This window comes from Schistocerca gregaria, chromosome 11, assembly GCF_023897955.1.
Source record: "Schistocerca gregaria isolate iqSchGreg1 chromosome 11, iqSchGreg1.2, whole genome shotgun sequence".
Taxonomy (NCBI): domain Eukaryota; kingdom Metazoa; phylum Arthropoda; class Insecta; order Orthoptera; family Acrididae; genus Schistocerca; species Schistocerca gregaria.
Genome location: NC_064930.1, coordinates 156,130,060 through 156,147,457, shown reverse-complemented (window position 1 = coordinate 156,147,457; position 17,398 = coordinate 156,130,060). Strand labels below are relative to the sequence as shown.

The 17,398-nt window shown below is 42.5% G+C and overlaps 1 non-coding gene across 1 annotated transcript; it reads right to left on the bottom strand.

Moving 5' to 3' along the window:
• Positions 1-12,661: 12,661 nt before the first annotated feature.
• Trnat-ugu (transfer RNA threonine (anticodon UGU)) lies at positions 12,662-12,735 on the bottom strand. Its single transcript has one exon. It is a non-coding gene; the product is annotated as a tRNA-Thr (tRNA).
• Positions 12,736-17,398: the final 4,663 nt, after the last annotated feature.

Here is a 17,398-nt window from a genome sequence, read left to right as displayed (position 1 = left end):
GCAGCGAAAGTCGTAACTATCTTTCAAATTTCAACACTTTTTGGTTCAGCTTTCGTCTAAAGTGCAACAATGAAAACCTCTATTAAAGGTTTCGAAGCTACTGCAAGATGGCCCACGGACTCATCCATATTCACCGATGCAGAATGCCTCCCGGCAGACACAACTGACATCGGACTAGATAGGCCGTCAGATAAAGAGGTTATTATATCTGAACAATTGGAATTGCCTCTACCTAGCACACCAGCTGAAAAAGACGACTCAAACGGACTGGATAATCAAGCGGACGAGGTTTCAGCGAATTGTTACAAATGAACTGCCGCCTAAGAATAACAAAGTTATTGGGGCTAATTGTTCTACTCTTGGGTGCTCTTGGATGACTACTGACAACACTACCTCCTCATTTCATATTTCACCTGAAATTCTGATTTTCTTGCCAAAAGTTAACGAAAGCAAGAAAAGAGCGAGACTGAAAAGGGGGAAGACCGTTGTTTAAACTGATTCGCCGTACAAAAAAAAAAAAAAGAGTTGAAAGACATTAATGGGAAAAATAGGAAAGAACTTTGACAAAGAAGAAAGAGCAAAGAGAAAACGTTTTGCGAAAGAGAATAAAATTAAGAATTCAAAAAAGAGAGAAAGAGCCTGAAGATAAATGGAAAAAAGGATAGAGAATACAATACTAACGAGAGTGATTATGAGGAAAGTTCTGACTGTCAATGTGTATATTGTGGTGGGTTATATTCAAAATCAGTTGAAGGTTGGGTCGCTTGTTCCACGTGCAAAAAATGGACACACGATTCTTGTGCAGGAATAGATAGCGAAGATGATGAGTGTCTCCTCGTGTGTGAATTTTGTAAACAGCCTCAAGAAAAGGATACGATACATGAAAACTGTAGTTTGACATTAATACTCACTTTAAACTAAAAAAAAATACCGAGCAAGCCAATATTTTCTGCATTTCCGATAATTTTATACGTTTTTGTAATCACTTGTATTTACCACCCCAATCTGCCGCGTGCAAATGATATAAATTTCTGTTTTTGAGTGAGAAAATATTGTTGTTTTATTTTATGGCAATGCTCTGGAATTTTTGTGATTAATAAATCATAATGTGTTCATATAAAAATTTGTAACACACTTATTTATCAATTTTGTACATTTAATCAAAGTTTTCAACTGTGTACCCCATTATACCATGGATTCCCCAACGTGTCGGATAAGAAAGATAAAAATACAATCACTACTCGTTTCTTCAAAGACAATTTAAGCTGTGTTCTCTGGTTCCTCCCAGAGTTCATCACGATATAGTCCGAAAAAATCATAGTTAACGAACATTATAAATTGCTCTAGAAACGAAGGCAATCACAGTTAACATTTAATAAGGCCACTGGTATCCTTCGAAATGTAAACTAATCACCGGCATGCAGAACGTCATGGGCCACAGCGGATGGGTGGAATCGAAATATGACATTTACCCACGATCGCTTCTTTTTGTCAATTTGTGCCATTAATTTCTCTGCTCCCTAATCTGCTTTCGTTTCTCCCCATCAGCTATTCGATCAAAACTTTTTTAGCATTCTTCTACACCACCACATTTTGCAAGTTTCTATTCGTCTCCTGTTTGGGGATCCAGGCATGTTAACTACTGATTCGCAATCTATTTATTCCGAAAGGCAAAAGGTACCCCGAAAACAATGAAAATAATTTTGTTTATTGTTGATTGTTCCAGTTTGATTTACACTTAGTGCGAATATGAAAATATTTTAGTCCAAATCCTTAATTGAAGGTCCTGATGTCGGTTTAAATGGCAGCTTGCTATGTAAGACATGCCCACTTGTTTCTCTGTGCCAGCTCTTCTTTGAGATGATAAGCCTAGGGAAATTTTACCCGTTGCTTTGAGCTTTCACCTATTGAATACATTTTTTCTTGTCTCGTAATCAGTTGTTTGCTACAGTAATAACGTATAAGAGGTGTTTATCGTTTCTGAACAAAACAAATGCCAAGCTCTACCAACAAAGTTTTCGAGAGAAGTTCTAGAAGACTTGCAAGAAATAAAATAGTAAATATCCTGAAACAAATGTTATGTTTTTGTACAACATGCGTACTATTGGCAAGTGAAAGAAACTATGAATTTAAATGAGTGCATGTACGTCGTTAAGTGCAATACAACTTTCAATTTTCCGTAACTTTTCTAACTTTTCTTCATCTACATCCTCTTCCATTTCCATTATATTGTCCTCAAGAACATTGCCCTTGTATAGATCCTCTATATACACCTTTCACCTTTCTGCATTCCCTTCTTTGCTGATAACAGGGTTTCCATCTGAGCTCTTGATATGCATACAAGTGAATCTCTTTTCTCTAAAGGTCTCTTTAATTTTCCCGTAGGCAGTATCTATATTGCCCCTAGTGATATGCGCCTCTACATCCTTACGTTTGTCCTCTAGATATCCCTGCTTAGCCATTTTGCACTTCCTGTCGATCTCATTTTTGAGACGTTTGTATTTCTTTTTGCCGGCTTAATTTACTGCATTTTTGTATTTTCTCCTTTCATAAATTAAATTCAATATATCTTCTGTTACCCTCTTTTTTCGCGCATGTCAAGTTCTGTAGGCCCAAATTGAGAAGCAAATCTTCAAGGTCATGGAACGTGTCAGTATCTACATCTACATCCATACTCCGCAAGCCACCTCACGGTGTGTGGCGGAGGGTACCTTGAGTACCTCTATCAGTTGTCCCTTCTATTCCAGTCTCGTATTGTTCGTGGAAAGAAGGATTGTCGGTATGCCTCTGTGTGGCCTCTAATCTCTCTGATTTTATCCTCATGTCTCTTCGCGAGACATACGTAGGAGGGAGCAATATACTGCTTGACTCTTCGGTGAAGGTATGTTCTCGAAACTTTAACAAAAGCCCGTACCGAGCTACTGAGCGTCTCTCCTGCAGAGTCTTCGAGTTTATCTGTCATCTCTGTAACGCTTTCGCGATTACTAAATCGTCCTGTAACGAAGCGCGCGGCTCTCCGGTGGATCTTCTCTATCTCTTCTATCAACCCTATCTGGTGCGGATCCCACACTGCTGAGCAGTATTGAAGCAGTGGGCGAACAAGCGTACTGTAACCTACTTCCTTTGTTGTCGGATTGCATTTCCTTAGGATTCTTCCAATGAATCTCAGTCTGGCATCTGCTTTACCGACGATCAACTTTATATGATCATTCCATTTTAAATCACTCCTAATGCGTACTCCCAGTTAATTTATGGAATTAACTGCTTCCAGTTGCTGACCTGCTATTTTGTAGCTAAATGATAAGGGACCTATCTTTCTATGTATTCGCATCACATTACACTAGTCTACATTGAGATTCAATTGCAATTCCGTGCACCATGCGTCAATTCGCTGCAGATCCTCCTGCATTTCAGTAGAATTTTCCATTGTTGCAACCTCTCGATACACCACAGCATCATCTGCAAAAAGCCTCAGAGAACTTCCGATGTCATCCACCAGGTCACTTATGAATATTGTGAATAGCAACGGTGTTATGACACTCCCCTGCGGCACACCTGAAATCACACTTACTGCGTTCTGTTATCTAGGAACTCCTCAATCCAAGCACACAACTGATCTGATAGTCCGTATGCTCTTACTTTGTTCATTAAACGACTGTGGGGAACTGTGTCAAACGCCTTGTGGAAGTCAAGAAACACGGCTTCTACCTGTGAACCCGTGTCTAAGGCCCTCTGAGTCTCGTGGACGAATAGCGCGAGCTGGGTTTCACACGACCGTCTTTTTCGAAACCCATGCTGATTCCTACAGAGTAGATTTCTAGTCTCCAGAAAAGACATTATACTCGAACATAATACGTGTTCCAAAATTCTACAACTAATCGACGTTAGAGATATAGGTCTATAGTTCTGCACATCTGTTCGACGTCCCTTCTTGAAAACGGGGATGACCTGTGCCATTTTCCAATCCTTTGGAACGCTTCACTCTTCTAGAGACCTACGGTACACCGCTGCAAGAAGGGGGGCAAGTTCCTTCGCGTACTCTGTGTAAAATCGAACTGGTATCCCATCAGGACCAGAGGCCTTTCCTCTTTTGAGTGATTTTAATTGTTTCTCTATCCCTCTGTCGTCTATTTCGATATCTACCATTTTGTCAACTGTGCGACAATCTAGAGAAGGAAGCACAGTGCAGTCTTCCTCTGTGAAACAGCTTTGGAAGAAGACATTTAGTATTTCGGCCTTTAGTCTGTCATCCTCTGTTTCAGTACCATTTTGGTCACAGAGTGTCTGGACATTTTGTTTTGATCCACCTACCGTTTTGACATAGGACCAAAATTTCTTAGGATTTTCTGCCAAGTCAGTACATAGAACTTTACTTTCGATTTCATTGAAAGCCTCTCGCATAGCCCTCCTCACACTACATTTCGCTTCGCGTAATTTTTGTTTGTCTGCAAGGCTTTGGCTATATTTATGTTTGCTGTGAAGTTCCCTTTGCTTCCGCAGCAGTTTTCTAACCCGGTTGTTGTACCACGGTGGCTCTTTCCCATCTCTTACGATCTTGCGTGGCACATACTCATCTAACGCATATTGTACGATGGTTTTGAACTTTGTCCACTGATCCTCAACACTATCTGTACTTGAGACAAAACTTTTGTGTTGAAGCGTCAGGTACTCTGTAATCTGCTTTGTCACTTTTGCTAAACAGAAAAATCTTCGTACCTTTTTAATATTTCTATTTACGGCTGAAATCATCGATGCAGTAACCGCTTTATGATCGCTGATTCCCTGTTCTGCATTAACTGATTCAAATAGTTCGGGTCTGTTTGTCACCAGAAGGTCTAATATGTTATCGCCACGAGTCGGTTCTCTGTTTAACTGTTCAAGGTAGTTTTCAGATAAAGCACTTAAAAATATTTCACTGGATTCTTTGTCCCTGCCACCCGTTATGAACGTTTGAGTCTCCCAGTCTATATCCGGCAAATTAAAATCTCCACCCAGAACTATAACATGGTGGGGAAATGTACTCGAAATATTTTCCAAATTATTCTTCAGGTGCTGAGCCACAACAGCTGCTGAGCCCGAGGGCCTATAGAGACATCCATTTACCATGTCTGAGCCTGCTTTAACCGTGATCTTCACCCAAATCATTTCACAATTCGAATCTCCGTCAATTTCCTTCGATACTATTGCACTTCTTATCGCTATAAACACGCCTCCCCCTTCACTGTCCAGCCTGTCTCTGCGATATACATTCTAATCTGAGTTTAGGATTTCATTACTGTTTACATGTGGTTTCAGCCAACTTTCTGTCCCTAGTTCTATATGGGCGTTTTGACCGTTTATTAATGAGAGCAATTCTGGGACTTTTCTATAGACTCTCCTCCAGTATACTATTAGCACATTAATATTGTTATTCCCTGTTGCATTTTGCCTACTTCTGCCTTGCCGCGTCTCAGGAGGCGTCTTGTCGGGCCTAGGAAGGGAATTCTCTAACCTAAAAAACCCCATGTGCACTCCACACGTACTCCGCTACCCTCGTAGCCGCTTCCGGCGTGTATTGCACGCCTGACCTATTCAGGAGGACCCTACATTTCTCCACCCGATAGCGGAGGTCGAGAAATTTGCACCCCAGCTCTCCGCAGAATCGTCTGAGCCTCTGGTTTAAGCCTTCCACTCGGCTCCAAACCAGAGGACCGCGATCGGTTCTGGGAACGATACTACAAATAGTTAGGTCTGATTCCACCCCGCGAGCGAGGCTTTCCGCCTTCACCAACTCCGCCAACCGCCTGTACGAACTGAGGATGACCTCTGAACCCAGACGGCAAGAGTCGTTGGTGCCGACATGAGCAACAATTTGCAGTCGGGTGCACCAGTGCTCTCTATCGCCGCCGGTAGGGCCTCCTCCACATCTCGGATGAGACCCCCCGGCGAGCAGACAGAGTGAACACTGGCCTTCTTCCCCGGCCTTTCCGCTATTTCCATAAGGGGCTCCATCACCCGCCTAACGTTGGAGCTCTCAATAACTAACAAACCCCTCCCCCGTGTGCCTGCTCGGACCTTGCTGAAGGAGCAGCCACATGTCCACTCACAGGCAGAGCGGGCGATGCCACACGGCCAGCCTCCACATTGACCCTCCGCCTCGTGCGCCGCGAACGCCGCTGAACCCGCCACTCCCCTTGGGGAGAGGGTGGCCAGCCGCGCCCGGTACCCGCGAAAATGTCTCGACAGCAGGGACAGTGGGTGAAGCATCTAACACCTGGGGTGCACCATGCGACGCACCAGACTCCACACTGCCGCTACCCTCCGAGGCAGCAGCCTGAAGACGGCTGACCGCGGCCATCAACACGCTCAGCTGTTCGCGAAGAGTGGCCAGCGTCCGTACACAGCAGTCACACATCCTATCCATCCTAAGGAATCAATATACTAAAGAGACTTAATCAACTTTTAAGTAGACTGCTAATTCACTAAAGGCGGCTGATTACTGACTAAACTGTGATTGCTAACCACTTCTTGTAGAAAACAATGAAAATAGCACTACCTGTCTCTGGACTGTATTCAAAACAAACACTAGCACTACTAGCACTATGGCTGACTACAGGGACTCTCTCTCTGACTGTATTCAAAACGAACACGAAATCTATGGAACACTATTAATAGCACTCGACAATTAAAGCTTCCTAAAAGCAAAAACACACCGAAGAAGAAGTGACAAGTAAGAAAAATACAGTTAATACTTAAATTAAGGTAGCTCGCTGCACAGTAGACGTGAAGCAGACGGCGGTTAGGGCGACACATGAACTTACAACATAAAAGTAATAACAGATAAAAATAAATGTTCATGAACCTGAGAGAAAATCAGTGGATAAGTTTAAGCAAACGCTATCAGCAGTACAATGAGAATCAGCTTAATTTTTCAATTAACTCCTCGACAGAATAGAAGGAGTGACCCATGATGAAACGCTCCAGTTTCGATTTGAAAGCGCGTGGATTACTGCTAAGATTTTTGAATTCGAGTGGCAGCTTATTGAAAATGGATGCAGCAGTATACTGCACACATTTTTGCACAAGAGTTAAGGAAGTCCGATCCAAATGGAGGTTTGATTTCTGCCGAGTATTAACCGAGTGAAAGCTGCTTATTGTTGGAAATAAACTAATATTGGTAACAACAAACGACAATAAGGAATATACATATTGAGAGGCCAATGTCAAAATACCCAGACTCCCTGAACAGAGGTCGACTAGAGGTTCGTGAACTAACACCACTTTTTGTCCGAACCTCCCGTTTCTGAGCCAAAATATCCTCCTAGAATGGGAAGAGTTACCCAAAAACATAATACCATACGACATAAGTGAATGGAAATAAGCAAAGAAGACTAATTTACTTGTCGAAGTATCACTCACTTTCGATACCGTTCGAATAGTGAAAATGGCAGTATTAAGTCTTTGAACAAGATCCTGAACGTGGGCTTTCCACACCTTACTATTTATTTGAACACCTAGGAATTTGAACCGTTCAGTTTCACTAATCATATGCCCATTCTGTGACATTAAAACGTCAGGTTTTGTTCAATTGTGTGTTAGAAACTGTAAAAACTGAATCTTTCTGTGATTTAATGTTAGTTTATTTTCTACAAGCCATGAACTGAGGTCATGTACAGCACTACTTGAAACGGAGTCATTGTTGCACACAACATCCTTTACTACCAAGCTAGTGTCATCAGCAAACAGAAATATTTTAGAGTTACCCGTAGTACTTGAGGGCATATCATTTATATAAATAAGGAACTGGAGCGGCCCCAACACTGATCCCTGAGGAACCCCCTCCCCCTTGACAGTACACCACTCAGATCCCCCATCACACTGTATTACTTTCCCCCATTCCTGTAGATCGTTCCCTAATGCTCTTCCTGAAACACTCTACAACTTCTGATTCTGTCAGTTCTTTCAGGTCCCGTCTCCTTAAATTCCCACCTTTTTCCAGTTTCTTCAGTTTTAATCTACAGTTCATAATCAATATATTGTGGTCAGAGTCCACATTTGCCCCTGGAAATGTCTTACAATTTATAATCTGGTTCCTAAATCTCTGTCTTACCATTATATAATCTATCTGAAATATTGCAGTATCTCCAGGTCTCTTCCATGTATACAACCTTCTTTCATGATTCTTGAACCAAGTGTTAGCTATGATTAAGTTATGCTCTGTGCAAAAACCTACCAGGCGGCTTCCTCTTTCATTTTTTACCCCCATTCCATATTCACGTACTACGTTTCCTTTTCTTCCATTTCCTACTGTCGAACTTCAGTCACCCATTAATATTAAATTCTACGTTTCCTTTTCTTCCATTTCCTACTGTCGAACTTCAGTCACCCATTAATATTAAATTTTCATCTCCCATCACTATCTGAATGATTTCTTTTATCTCATCACACATTCCATCAATTTCTTCGTCATCTGCGGACTACTTTTACGACTTTGGTAGGCGTGGGATTCGTGGCTATCTTGGCCACAACAATGCGTTCACTATGCTGTTTGTAGTAGCTTACCCGCATTCCTATTTTTATTAATTATTAGACCTACTCATGCATTAGCTTCATATTAGCCTTCCTAATACTAAATCTATATTTGATGTTAACAATGACGCCGGTGGTTGGACTATCACGAAATTACTGACCGTCGAGAAAGTCACGAATATAACCGACAAGCTAATGGGCCCTTCACAGGAAAAGGTTTTTCGCCGGAAAACGCGGAAAACTGAAACCTAGCAAATGAGTAAAAAAATGTTTATTCACTGACAAAAAAAAAAGTGTACGCACACAACTTACACCACAATAGTCTGGGATCACTCTATTACGTAACACAGTTTTTGTGATTGTATCTTGTAACTTTAGTTATTTTTAATTAAAAGAGGCTTTAAAAGAACAGAAAGAACGTGTTGGACTACGCTACAGATCGTTCTGTTAGCACAGTCTTTACTTTGTAATCACTTTCGTTGACTTCGGCAACTCCCAACAAAAATCTCCAACCTAACCGAGACAATGCGCTACGATACAGCCGAGATCATGACAAGAGAATGGGCTACATCACACTCGAAGTAAATTTATATAGGTAAGGATCCCCATGACCTGTGTAGGTCTATTATAAAAAATCTCCGATCCACCCTCCTCAAATAGATCGCAATCTGTTACTATTTCAGAATTAAAAACCAAATTCAAAGAAAATTTGGCTACCAGTCACAAAACTAGAAACATAAAAATAATAAAAGTGAGAACGTCAAACATGTTAGCAATAACCATAAACAGGAGATTTTACAGAAAATAAAATTAAGGAAATTATTAATATTATCGACCGTTTAGGAACTCTAGGCTACTAAAGGGATGAAACCACATATCGAATACTGGTGGAAGAGTTAATATGTTTTTAGATTAAATCCAAACAAGAATTAGAGAAAAATATACGAAGCAAGGCCTTTATTACGAAAAATTGCTAAATCTCGAGACAAATTGCGTCCTTCTGTATTGGATGAAGTGTTTTGGCCCATAGAACGGATGAAACAGTATCTGCAGTATCAACAGGAACTTCGGACATGTGTTTCATATTTCATCTAATCCTGCAGTCTATAAATATTTAAACAAAATACTAAAACAAAATACCACTATAGGGAAATTACCTAAGAAGTAGTTCTTGGTAAAGAAACACAGGACACAAATACGTATGTAGGCTTAATACGCACTACAAATGTGTTTATAAATCGCTATAGTTGCCTTGGACTAACGACGAGCGAATATCAATATAACCTGTACGCTTTTCAAAGCTGTTATCCATGAAAAAGCTAAACGACGTATCGTGAACAAAATACAATTTAACACCGAAACAATGGCATTAGCTGACAATGGGCACAGACTTTAGTCAATGGGCACTGTTGAAAATTTGTGCCAGACCAGGATTAGCACCCGAGTCCCTTCGTTACTAGGGAGAGGCAATGATCACAGACCAGGATTAGCACCCGAGTCCCTTCGTTACTAGGGAGAGGCAATGATCACTGTGTCCTAATTACGCAGTGGTCAACATAATAGCACGAACTGCCCGAGCATGCCGTTCGTCAGATCCAAATTCTCAATTTCTTCATAGACTGCTAATGCACTGATCCTTGAACATAATCCTCCTCCCCTTAATTATACAGTAAATGGCCAAAAAAACAGACACCGAATATATGCAAACTTGGCCATACGAACATTGCAGACGTCGTCTATGTAACACACGTCAAACTTCAAAGAATTTACCAATTCGTTGCATTGTTTACTATAGACCACAAATCAAGTAACGTAAAAAAAGCACTGCGTCTATTGAGATCATGATTCAGAGCTTAAAAAAAAAAAAAAAAAAAACTAATAAGTCGCCTACATATTACAGTTGCTGCCGAAAGAGGAGAACCATTATTTTCCCACAAAAGTAAATATATTAAAAATTACGCTTCTATTTCGGTTAGTTTCGGCGGTTACTAAAATTTGTAGTGAAAGTTACATAGTGGACTCTCACCTCCCACCTCCCACCTCCCACCTCCCCCCCCCCCCCCCCCCCCCCAGAAACGTAGATATCGTGGCTGTTGTGAGACTTTTGTACACAGCTAGAGAAAGTGTGTTAAATGTGGCGCCGAAGGAAACACTAGGCTACGCTACAGGGCAATCTGCTCGCACAACGTTTACTCGGCATTCATAATCGTTGGGGTAAACAACTCTCAATCAAATTACCCCCTTCCAACCTAACTTAGATCTCGGGCAACACTACCAATCGGCCAGTCATCACAACCAAAATTTCATTGAGAGGGGGGGGGGGGGGGGGATTTCTTGTATCTCTCTCTAATGTCTCTCTAGGCAAAACTGCCAGTTTTGTCAGTCTCAACTAGAAGATTTAGCAATGGTAAACACTTTTCAGACGGCTCATAATTTTAGAATAGTCCTCTTAGACTTACTTGGCATAAAATTTTCGCTGGCGTCCCAGCTCCCTCAGTGTCTGCTTCTGCCATCGCACCAAGCCAGTCTGTTGTCATAGCAGACCGAACGCACCGCACACCCGACACCTTCGGAAGCACTCACTGGCCAGTTAGCAACTGAGCGGAACACTGTTTACATCGTGAAAGGAAAACTATGCAAAGATGTACACTCGAATGGCACGACTGAGTAGAAAACACACACACACACACACACACACACACACACACACACACACACACACTAATATCTGTGGAATGTCCCTCGACACGCGCAGAACGAAATTCTTCTCGCGAACGTACAACGCCTCAGAAAAAAAATCTCATTCAAATTAGCAAAAAATGGTACATTTGGAAATATTTTTGAGCCAATGAAAATACATTCGTAGGATCTGTTTGGGAATTACGAGTGATCATACTATGAGCTTTACTTTAGATTTTCAGTAAAAAAAATGGCGCCCGTAATTATGATTTGGTCAAGGGCCTGCGAGTCTGAAGTACGCAGAGTGTGTGAATTGTGGCCCTCAGATGTTACCTGAAATCAAAAATGGATAACATCAGTTGGTACCACATTATTTCACTGAAATTTGAAATGGATAATATCAGTCGATATTACATAAAATTTATGGGAGAGCATACCTAACCGCAACGAAACAACCTTAAATTTAACGATACAGTGCTAATTCGAACTTTGAGTTTGATTTTTGGGGGTTTGTTTCACTCCTTATGGCTACACAAAAATTAGTTAATTTTAACAAATGTCATATTATAGCTATAGGCTCCTAAGAAAAGTGTTTACTTTTCAGGGTCCGAGGTAGAAGTTAAGAGATTGAACCACTTTTAATTCATGCAGCATGCCGTTCTGAGAAAATCGTTTCTCGAGAACAAAAAGTGTTCAAAATTTTGAGAAAACTTTTAGTTATATTATTACTTTAGTTATATTATTACTTCGCTTTGCATGAACTTAGTGTTACATATATATTTTTAATGTCGCTGAACACGAATCTGAAGTCAGATTTTTAATATTCAAAACGGCTAATCCAATACGGAGGTACTCAGGATTATGTTTTGACCAATTTTTACCAAAAATGCATTTTCGTTATTTACGTTTAGTCTGCAATTCAAGGAGTACTTATCAACCCTTCCTCTAGCTCGAATTGTTCCTAGATAGCGACTCCCTGTTGTTCATGGCAGGAAAAGCCGATCTGTCTAACCTGGATATGCAGCACTCGTTATTCGTCAGTATTTTCGGCGAGTATGTTTGCATGAATTCTGCAGTATGAATAACTTTGTGCACGTGCGTCACGCGACGAGTTTTCATTTGCATCGATACGCTGCAAATCACATTTAAGTGGTGGCAGAGGGTACATCGAATTACCTTCACAACTGATAATTAATTGAAACCCTCAGCTGCCCTGGACTCGCATTCGGGAGGACGACGGTTCAATCCCGCGTCCGGCCATCCTGATTTAGATTTTCCGTGATTTACCTAAATCGCTCCAGGAAAATTCCGGGATGGTTCTTTGAAAGGTCACGGCCGACTTCCTTCCCCGTCCTTCCCTAATCCGATGAGACCGATGACCTCGCTTTTTGGTCTCTTCCCCCAAACAACCCAACCCAACCTCAGGTGGCGACAGGTGTTGTTGATATACCTCGATGGGGACAGTGAAAATGTGTGCCCCGACCGGGACTCGAACCCGGGATCTCCTGCTTACATGGCAGACGCTCTATCCATCTAAGCCACCGAGGACACAGATGAATAGCGCGACTGCAAGGACTTATCCCTTGCACGCTTCCCGTGAGACCCACATTTCCAACTGTCCACAATCTACATACGTAATGTACCTAATATGTATTTGCCCATCCACTCATTACTGGCGCACACTGAGGTGACGATTCCCGTAAGAGTTCGGGCAACCTGTGCGCGTTCGCACAGACGTAGGTCAATGGCTGGGTAGTGTTTAACCATATATATGAAGATAGTAACTGCTCTCGAAAGAACAGCCTCCACTGATGACCGTGCAGCTTCTCTAGAATACATGATAGACCGGCCGAAGAGGCCGAGCGGTTCTAGGCTCATCAGTCGGGAACCGCGCGACCGGTACGGTTGCAGGTTCAACGCCTGCCTCGGGCATGGATGAGTGTGATGTCCATAGGTTAGTTAGGTTTAAGTCGTTCCAAGTTCTACGGGACTGATGACCTCAGATGTTAAGTCCCATAGTGCAAAGAGCCATTTGAACCAATACATGAATAATTAATTGAAACCCTCGCCTGCCGACAGCCAACTTTCCTAAACAAAACCATATACAAATGACTAAAACAATTAAGGGGGTGCTTCAATTTTGACCAAACCGATCTTCAAATTTGCTTACTCAGTTGATTAATCAACAATATTCTTAGAATGATTACAATTAGAACATGATCATACAACAATACCCTTAAAATGAGCTTACTTCAATATTTCGTGTGAATTGGCGATAGACGCGAGCAGACCAAGGATTCAAATCAATATTGGAGATCCACGAGACAGGGAATGACATAGAAATATACTCAACTTTGCAATGCAACTGAATTTCGGATGCTGTAATCCTCCACCGGAAAGATGGAGTCACGCTAAAGTCACAACATAACCCAGGGTGTAAAGGAGAGGACATGGCCTTAAATCTCTCTCTGCTCCCAGTATGCTAGCGTCGACCGCAGCCAATTATCTCTAACACAACACACATAAACGGCAGACAGTACTCTGAGACATAAACTACACAACCTTATCTGGAGAACAGGTGAACACTACAACTGGACTGAAACCAATGAGCCTCCGTGAGTTACTTGGCCAGTGCCAGCCCTTAAACTTTGATTAATAAGTTCGCTAAAAATCATGCCATAAAGTTAAGATGACAAGATTTATCTCCAGGTTCGGCATATTAGTGGCAGAGACATTGAAATGGCGACGCTCTTACCCGTATGTTAGCGGCAGAGTCTGGGGAAGGCAAGGGCCACGTGGAGCCGGATCTTGGGGTGAATTTCCTTCTCTCCGAGACACCCGGTTTCTTCTGCGACTTAGCTGACAAACAGGCTCAGGACCCTAGATGGGAATCGATTCGGCAGCAGCTGGCGGATGGCGAGGTCGTTACTGGCTACTGCCTTCGAGGGGGCCTCTTGTGTAAAGGGGGAGCCAACCGTGGTCAAGTGAAGGTATGTATTCCACAGGAACGAGTTAGCATGGCACTCAGATATTTCCACGATTCGGCGGACGGGGGTTATTTGGGGTTCTACAAGAACTTGAACCGAGTTCGGGAACACATGTTTTGGCCCAACCTATATCGCGATGGCAGGCGATTTGTTGGTAACTGTGTCCAGTGTAAGCGCGGTAAGCCCGATGTGGGACCGCGCAGAGTACTACTACAGTCGCTTAGGGAGCAGTGTCCTCTGGACAGCGACTCAAAGATCGAAACAACGATCGACGGAAACTGGCGCCAGAAACGCACCAGCTCACTCTATATCATCCCCTTAGGGGTTGAATTTCCAAAAACACTGAAACACGTATTTTCTTATTTGTAACTTTGAAGTCAAATACCAATTTTCGTAGATGTAGCCTTAAAATTCCATTAATAGTTCTTCCACAGTTATTTATCTCAAAATAAAAGGTTCACCCACTGTTTCACCTCATAGAGTTTAAATTTCCAATAATACTGGAACACATATTTCTTTCATTCTGACCTAGAAACCAGATACAAATTTTCGTACGTCTAGCTTCAAAGTTACCTTAATAGCTATATGTTTCATAAATCGTTTCATTTCCTGTGTCTCCCGCTTAGAGGTGGAATTTCGAAATATATGCAGTATAAGATCAACGCCCTTTCCAAATCTCAAGGTTTCTTTTCATTGGCTGTCTGGACTTTGTGAATTTCATAGTAATAGGCCTCCACACACACACACGCACACACACACACACACACACACACACACACACACGCGCGCGCGCGCGCGCACACACACACACACACACACACACACACACACACACACACACACACACACCACTAACAATGCCACCACCACCTCCTGGGGAAATTTCTGCAGACGCCCTTGTTCCACTGCAGTCATATTTTGCCGACGACCTACATTTAGCAGCGTGGGAGGGATAGTGTCGTGCAACAGACAGTATACTCAGTAGACAACGAACTGTTCGTTGTGAAATCAGCGACATTGGAACCGAGACTGACACAGAAGGTGCTGAAGGTGAAGCACACTAGACTCGTGTATACCACGGCTTCAAATAGTATCGATTTACTATGAACGGAAGTTCCGAAAAGTGAGCAAGTAATTTTACAGTACATTCAGTACCGATGGTGAGGATATACAACGAAAAACATTTCTATAAAATTTCAGAAATAATGAAACATTCCACTCAAGTCGCGTGGCAGAAAACGCTATGGATATGCTTGCACTTAACACAGAAGGCCCCACGTGTTTCGGGAGGCTTACGACAGATCGCAAAATCCGGCAGTAGGCGTAAGCCAACCTCGTGTGCTGCCATCTGTTGTTGATGCCAGGCATCAAGGTCTCAGTAGTACGGCCATCCACTGGAGAGTAGTTGCTTTGTAAGCAGTCCGTCTTCAGGCCACGAGTGGCCTACTGGGACAGCACCATCCGACCGCCGTGTCATCATCCGTGTAGGATGCGATCAGGAGGGGCATGGGGTAAGCACACTGCTCTCCCGGTCGTTATGATGGTTTTCTTTGACCGGAGCCGCTACTATTGGGTCGAGTAGCTCCTCGATTGGCATCATGAGGCTCAGTGCACCCCGAAAAATGGCAAGAGCGCATGGCGGCCTGGATGATCACCCATCCAAGTGCCGACCACGCCCGACAACGCACTCAACTTCGGTGATCTCACGTGAACCGATGCAACCTCCGCGGCAAGGCCGTTGCTGCAGATATTTTAGAGTAGTTGTTACGTTTCATAATTATCTAATTTACGGGGAAAATGTAAAAAAAGGCGAATGTCACCGAAGCTACAACTAATCTGAATTTCTGGTTAGTTATCAAGTGGTCTTGTGTGCGAGCCTGAATTTTTCATCCTTTGCGGTGGGAATGATTCAAACCCGTCATGTTCTTCTTATGAGGTGTTCTATTTATTTTGCACACAATGATCGTTTGTAGTTGTGTTGAGTTACTACCTTGATAAATTTTTGGGTGGCGCACGTATCATAACTGTGATCCGCGGTTGAACTTAATGGCTGAAGGTGAATTAGCGTAATGAGTAGTAGCGAATGTTACAGTAACATGTTTGTAAATTATTTCAGGTAAATTACGTTAGTCGTGTAATATTATCCATATACCAATACAGTATGTGGGTCAATTAGGTTAGTCATGGAACACTATCCTTATAAGACTATGTCACCTTGATGTCCCGGAATTTGCTTCAATTTTGGAATCCACGAAAGAACTGGAAATTTTCCTTTGCACAGCTTTCAATATAATTTCTATTACAGTGATTCAGTCTTGTCTGTCACTCGACTTTTGTATTGTATTGTGACAGGCTTTAACAATTAGGTTAAAGTGAGGCTGGAGAAACTGATAAGAGCCTAAAACCAGTTGTTTCAGCGATAACCGACATTCCCACTGGAGTTCTGAGTGGTAAGATTGACGCGCAAGGACATCTAGAACAGTTTCTCAGAAAGGTTACTGCAGCTCTGATGTTCTCAAAATGAACGGGGCAGCCATTGGCGTCCGCGAGGGGGAGGGGGAGGGGTCGGGAGGAGGTGGGGAGGGGAGGAGAGGCAAAAGGGCACTTTCACCCATCGCCCATAACCCTCCCTGGAATCTGGTGTAAAGAGTTTTTATTCGTCACAGTAACCTTATCTTTGACCAGTTGTAGCGCTTATAGAGTTAGGGTCTTGTAGCTTGATGCACCTCGTAACTGACCAGCTGATTTGTACACAGAGTGCCAGTTTCAGAATCATGCACTCCAGCCCCGACGCGCCTCCCACCCTCCCCTCCACTGGAAATATTTCTGCAGTCTCCCGTCTACCACTGTGAATATATATTGTGATAACATCCTGGTTTTAATAGCATCGAAGGAACAGCATTGTGGAATAAAGGGTAGACCTAGCACAAAACACACCATTCACATTGAAACGCATCACTTAGTAGATGGTGAAGTACTCTGAAGCGAGCCAGATAGAAACAGAACCTCCTGGCACTGTATCTGACCCAAATTCTAATCTTACGCTAATCTCACCCACAAAAAGGCAACGATTTACTATTATCAGAAGTTCCGAAAAATGAGGAACACATTGACCCACACCTTTTTTTCCGTTGTTTATTATTTCGATTCCCCCACAAAGGGAGGGGACTGGCAGCCACAGCTTACACAAATTCGATCGATGGTTTAAAATACATAAAAAGGGA